Raw genomic sequence first — 7,936 nt, 5'->3', positions numbered from 1 at the left:
ACATATAACATATTATCTATTTATAATATTATATATGACATATATGTTTTAAAATTCAAAATTAAAATTTAGTTTAACGTTAATTTTTGTAACTTGATTATTATTGCACCGTCTTGTAAGATTGAAAGAATCTATTAGCTATAGGTATACTCAAAATATATCATTATAATGAATTGCATAATAAGTATATATATAGTCATTAGCTATATTCCGTGTCTCAGTTTGTAAGACTAAAGTACTCGTATTATGATGTCTAAGGTGATGATTATACTAAATAGCTAAACCATCTAAAACTACACACTAGTACACTACCACGTTTGACGTACACATTAAAAATACTATTTAACATTAAATTGAACACTGAAGTTTTGGCAAAAATATTTGCTGACAGCCGAAAATGTGTTTGGCATACACGTTTTGTATATAGGTTAAGGTTGATCCGTTTAACTATATCTATACACTATACCTATATGCACACAGCTTATAACTTGTTAAAATGAAACATCAACATTTTAGATTCTGATTGGAGCGATGAATGTATAGATTTTACAATGATGTTGTGTGTGTGTGTCTGGCATTACCTTTGGGAGCAAAAAAAAAGCTTCAATCTTAAACTTTAAGGGTAATTTCTAGTTGGAAATTGGATCTAGTTTTATATTTGGTAAAAGAAAAGAAAAAAAATCTAGATAAATAAAAAAAATTAACAGTTATATTTACGCAAAATCAATTTTTTTCTAAATTTAATGTAAAAATGAATATCTATAGAACCTTGAAATGTTCACCAAGTATTTATATAATAATTATATATATGTATGATCGATTTTTAGTATAATTTGGCTCTTTAATAGAGCCATTTATAGAGATTTGTAATTTTCTCCCTTTGTTTTTAGTTTTCTTTTTCAATTTATGTATAATACATTTTTGTTTATAATAAAACCAAAAAGCTTTACAATTTTAATATGTATACGCAAACGAAGCGAATAACAATTATAAATGGACAATGGCGATTGGCGACTATAACGTCTAACAAGTAAACTGTGGGCGAATGGTAAGCGGAAAAGAGAGAACGTATAAAGTCGCGACGCTTGTATATTAACAGTCTTCTTGGAATAAATAAAATAAACATCACCGTCATCCGCTTCACTGGCTGCAAATAATCAATGTAAACATATAGCAAAATTAAATAAAAATATGGTTTTTTTTCCAATAATCTTCCAATATCCTACGATCCTATACATATTAATATATTATAGTATATGGAATGATAAGACAACAGTATATTTTACATTGTGGTTGGTGATAAGCAATATTATAATAATACGTCCACTGGTCACTAATAATAATCGGTAGAATCGTTATTATTTTACAAGCGTATATCACGTATACACGGGAAAATGTGGAAGTAAATCCCTCATGGTTTTTTTTTAAGTTCTGTAAAAATATTATTTGAACTAAGTATTACAATTTTTCCTAATCCGGGTCCCTCTCTGGAGAAATATTTCTACAGCCCCCTCCATATTACAAAAAAAATCACGAAATCCTGCAGAGGAACTTTCGACAACAGTTTTTAAAAACTTTTGAAAAAATTCAAAAAAGTTATGTAGGTAAGATTTTTTTCCACCAATCACCCATAAAAAAATTTTGGTATAAAAGTGATGTGCAGTAGTTTGAATCGATCCTACACCCTTAAATAATTGTTAAAAAAAGTATAAGAAATGTATACATCTGAATATATACACTATACTTGATAAGTGTATAGTATATTTGAAAAAATGTAGACCCCTCTCCCACCAAAATTTGTTTTTAATTACGGTCCCCTTTAAGAAGTATCATATCCACCACTACCACTGAATAACTATGAATAACAAATAGATATCTAATATAATACGCATTATTATATTTATAAACACATGGTAAAATTGTATAAATATGATTATTACTTTAAAAAAAAAATATTTACCAAAAACTTGTTAAAATAAAATTGTTGTTTTGACTAACGATTAGTTATAATATGTTGTATTCTATTAGATATGAATGTGTTGCATTTAAACCATATATTAAATATACCATACATTTGCCAGCCCTGTTTAGACTTTTATTCGGTATACCTACTTTTAAAATCTGTGCGAGGCGATGATTGTTTTGGTTTTACAATGATATATTGATATGTGTGCATTTTTAAATTTATTCTTAATATCCTATGCGGCAGTCGGCAATGATTTCATTACATGACATACCTACTCAAAATCTACTATGCATTTAGGTGATACAATATTAAATATAGATTAAATTTAAAAGTCATGAAAAGATAAAGAATTAGTTCATTCCGTGCAAGGCGCAGTCACTATTTTTAAAATCTTTGACTTTAAAAGGAATTATTTTAAAAGGTCCATTATCGTTTTATACGCCTATTAACTACATTAGGGATGTTTTGAAAGGAGAGAGCTAAAACTAATGGGTTTAAGTACTGAAGAGCTTTTGCGTGGTCTTTTAAACATACATTGTTAAGCGGCTCCTTTAAAAGTTGGCATTTTAAGATCTCTATAAATATATTGTTACATATAATAGGTATACTTACAATCGAGACTAACCTTCTAGTAGCAGTATTCTTGACTAATTATTGACTGTACAATTTTTATTTAATTTAAATAGTACCTATACTTATAATTCCAAAAATCAGAATTCAAAAAAATGTATAATTTAATTATAAAAATTATAGTTTAGCGTACATAAAAAATAACCTTTTATTATTATATTAATTAGTATACATATATTTATGGGGCAGGAAGGCAAACTTTAAAGAATATCTTAACCTTTCGATGCGATTTATTGATACAGTGATACACTCATATTTGTGCTTAAAATAATGTGTAATAATATTGTAATCTTGCATGTTAGAAAATTGTATTTAATAATGCATTGATCATGGAACGTAAAATTTCAAAGCATTGTGTCTCGAGATTTGGCTGTGTTTTTTTTTATACCTGTTACCGCCTCTCAGAGCAGTAGAAATGCTTCAATTTTAAACATCAATATATTTTCTATTCGAAACTTATGGGGCCCAAAGAATAAAAGAAACAAATTCCCAGGAATTTTCTAAATAACTGCCTAAAACAAAAAGGTAACTTAAGAAAGTACGAAAATTTTAACATAATACCAGCTTTGACAAAATAAATTATTTTATTTTATTGTACTTAATACAAAAACAATTAACAATAGAATGTAGATACCAACCAAATGTTTATATTAACATCTTATTACATATTATAATTTTCAAAATATTTTGGGTTTTATTTTTGAGCTATTTAAAAATATTTAAAACATTTTTTAGTATTTTTTTCTATAAATAAAAATTATGTATATATTGTAATTCAATATTTTTTCTTGTATTCTATAAAAAATATTATATATTAAATAAATTATAACAACTTACAAGGCGCCTTGAATTTACATTTTCTTTACCAAGTATAAATATTTTTGTCAACAATAAGTAAAAATAAATTGAAAATTTCACATGCCTATAAATAGCTTTAAAAGTGTTAAAATATTTTTATAATCATTCCATGTTTAGTAATTACAAATATGAATAATTGGTGAAAATCACTATACAAATTATTGAATAAATTAAAATAACATAGAAAAAAATGTGAATGTTTTATTTCGACGCCTGAAGTACCAATAAAATTCACTTTCTTGCCAAAAAAAATATTGATATTAAAAATCGAAGCAATTTTTCTTCTATAAAAAGTCACTTCAGATAAAAAAAAACACATCATTGTAAAATCAATACATTCATCGCTCCACTCAGAATCTAAAATACATAAGTACAATTATTTTTTTAGACATTTCAAGTTTAAATGTTGACGAAATTTAAAACATTATTACATTTTGAACAAAGAATAATGATTTTATAATTATTTTGTTGTAATTCAAAATTATTCCATGAACGTGAAACTCTTATATGTATTAGGGACCTACTATAATTTACAAAATATTTAGATTAATTTTAAGCTTTAAACTATTGCCTATTTATATGACAAACCTATTCCATTCTACGACAAGTCAATTTTAACTCAAAAGTTATGAATTATGACTAGGGAATGGATTTGAAAGCAAATTGCTCTCCAAACATAAAGTTCGTTTCATACATCAAGGAATTAAAAATTGTAACTTTTATTTTGCATTTGTTGAAATTTTTAGTGCATTTTTATGTTTAAAGTCATTTTTATATGGGAATGAATAAAATTCAATAAAAATTTAATTAACATTAATTCTAAAAGAATAAAATTATATTTAATTATATTTATCTTATAATATGTCGTAATTCTATTTTTATAATTTATTATGTTTTTACCGATCAGATAATTGTGAAATTATTGTTGACACGTGTAGAAACTTAGGTCACATACATGCATGCGAATAGTACGATGTATTATGTATGAATAATTAGTACCTAAGAATAAGAACTTATATAATCAAACAAATTGTTTTAATGTTAAAAATAATTTTAAGATCATTTTTTAGTGCATCTAAAAAAAAATTCTATTATGAGTGCATTAAATTGTATTTTTGAGGCATTTTTCTTGTTTTTTAGAGCATTTAAATCCATTCATAATATTGATCTTTGAACATATTTTGTATTTATGCAAAACTATAACTATAACTATATTAACTATAGAGCTCAGATTTTAGTGATAATGCATTTTTTTTAAATCTTCTAGACCTATACGTATTTTTAGTTCATAATTCGTCCCATGAAAAATATACCTACTTTGAAGATAACTATTTTTTTATTTTTTTCATTTTCAGGTAATTTTATTGTATATATGTAAGTATCTATGTGTTAAAGTGTTTGTACGAGCCTGTAAATTAGGGGTTTAAAATATTATATCAAGAAATATATTTTTCTTAATACTGATTACGGTTAATATTATATGAATAAAATAACATCTATATCTATCTCCATTGATAATCAGTTTAATATATTACTGGGATTCAAACAAATAATAACTAATTAGTCAATTAAAGATACATCGCAATTGCTTTTATTTGTATACTATTTTATTATTCTATGTGGCTAACGTTTGGTATTTTGTTTTTGTGTTATTTTTAGTGTAGTTAAGATAAATTAGTGTTAAAAAATACCCAAAGTTAAACCATAATTTTCTTATCACTTACCTACATGATTGAATACCTGAACGAGCCTATTATATTGATATTATTAGGGTATTTTTAGATGTATTTAGATAGTTTTTATAGCATTTCTAATTTTATACCTAGGTCCTAGTAATTAATAATAAATAGATAATCAATAATTAACAATAATATGCACAGTTGTAGATGGATATAGCCATATAGGTCAATATATAGTGGACAAACAATAGGAAGAGGAACCAATTGTCAATTGATAGTGCGTAAATTGATCGCAGGCAACAATTCACAGTACAACGATTTGTAGTGTCGTATAGAATTTCATGCTGAATCATATGATTTTTCTGGTCCTCTTTTTATTACGCATTTCAGTAGTTCGTTGTCCCTGGCACCACTAGGTTATAAATTATACTTTAAATACAAATTTGGTTTCAAAAATAAGTACCAATTCATAATAATTTGTAGTTATATACATTCTGTATTTATCATAAAAAAATGTGTTTTTTATAATATTAATAAAATTAGTTTTTTGTCGTCAATTACTTCATTTTAATGTTTATTAAAATTAATTTTTTTTTTTATAATATTTGCCTGTTAATATAAAATTGGTTTTTGGTGGTTATATTTGTGACTTGTGTAACAAATTCCAAATTTGTGGTTAAAAAATACAAATTACTACGAATTGATTATTAATTTTTGAAATCATTTTTGTGTTAAAATTATAAATTTATAACCTAGTAGTGCCAGTCAGTGACCTAATTTTAACATTAATAGATTATTTTAAAGGAAATTTGATTGGTCACTTATACACAAAAAAAGGAGAAAACCTAATTTCTCTACAAAAATGTGGAAATCAGTCTGTAGAAATGTTACACAATTGTTTTCCTACAATGTTTAACTCCACATTGCACCTATCAATATGAAAGTTTATAATTACGTGACAAAATAAAGGATGTAAAAAGAATAATATATTATGTACAGAGATTGAAATTTGAACCATCAAAAAAAAATTACAAACATTAAAGTACTAAACTCCAAAAAATTTAATTAAATTATGAAAATAAAACGATAGGAGATAATCTCAGAGGTAAAGCACATAATTCCCAATTACATGCTCAATATCGTAGTTTCCCTACTTCTTATTATCGTCAAGTTTGTTGTGTTATTTTTTTAGTTAAATCTTAATCGTGACTTGTAATGTTTATTAGGTACTATAGTTATTTTTTTTAAATAATTGTATTTATTTTTTTAACATATTATATCATAATATATATTAATAATGTCAAATGTATTATATATTTTTTAAGTTAAATGTGAAATTCTATACGACGCTACAAATTGTTGTAGTATAGTCTATAATAGTCGCCCACTCGCCCGGGATCAATTTACGCGCTATCAATTAATTGATATTTATTGACTGGACATCGTTACAGGCACAAGGTTGAATTATGAAAGGGGAGGCTTTTGAAAAAAAATATTATCTACTATACGTAAAAAAACCTTGAGTTAAAAAAAATAGCCACACAACATTTTTTTAAATATATTATATATATGTACATCGTAATATAAGAATTTATAATGATTATAATTAATAATTATATTTAGCCCATTATTCTGTTTAACATAATATTAATAATAAAATTAACACCCATAAATCGCAAAGTATTTGCCATTATTGTTTAAAAATACTAGATCGAATACCTACTTACTATTAGATTATAAATATATGCAACAAAATTAGTTTAAATATCTATATAATTATATTATATTTTATCTCAGTCATTTATTACCTATAGTCTACACACACATTTAAAGAAACTTTTTAAATACAATTTATAATAAATATCCATTATAAGTTTGCAATCTAAATAATTTTGAAATTAATTTATTTCAAATGTGAAAACAAACTTATTAAGTTTATATAATATCATAAATTCATAACTCTTTTTATTATTATACCTGTGCCTGTTTTTATTTCATAACATCATATATATATATATATGTTGGCTATATTTATTTATTATAACAATAAGACATAAGTACAGATTAACAATTAGGTATGTGTTTAAACCAAAATAAAATTTTTTAAACATTTATAGAAATTATTATTAATATTATGATTTGTGAATATATATTATTATTTTTTATGTAGGAAATAAATATTAATTATTAAAATATTTTATGTATGTGTGATGATACTAATGATACTATAAACTTAATAAGTTTCTTTTTATATTTGAAATATCATAATAGTATAAATAGTGCATAGGTAATATATTAATTAATACATAATTTTATGTATATTGATTTGACGAATAAAGGCGAAAGGTAATCTCCCCACCTAAGGCTCTATATGTCCCATACTCCCATCAAAATGTATATTATCGTATATATTATATGCGGTTCTATTTCACTCCCATCGATTTTATCAATTAGGCACCTTTGTTTATAAATTATATATTAATCTAATTTCGTTTATGTATATGCCTGTATCACGTACGTACATATATATTTATAATATATTTAGCCATGCGTATAATGACGTCCGAGGAGAATCATGGAGCGACATATCCCCGCTTCACTCCCTACCATACTATTTCTGGATGCATACGTAAATATACAACTATATATATATACTAATAATTGTTATATCGTAATTTTACATATACTACGTATGTATATTTTATCCGTTTATATGTTATATTTTTTATCGTTTTTGGCACTAATTTACTAACATAAAGTATTTCCACTGCCACTCAGGGCAATCGATGAGAACTTTTGCGGT

Source organism: Rhopalosiphum padi, chromosome 2 (assembly GCF_020882245.1).
Source record: "Rhopalosiphum padi isolate XX-2018 chromosome 2, ASM2088224v1, whole genome shotgun sequence".
In the NCBI taxonomy this organism is placed as follows: domain Eukaryota; kingdom Metazoa; phylum Arthropoda; class Insecta; order Hemiptera; family Aphididae; genus Rhopalosiphum; species Rhopalosiphum padi.
Note: the sequence above shows the minus strand (reverse complement) of the source record.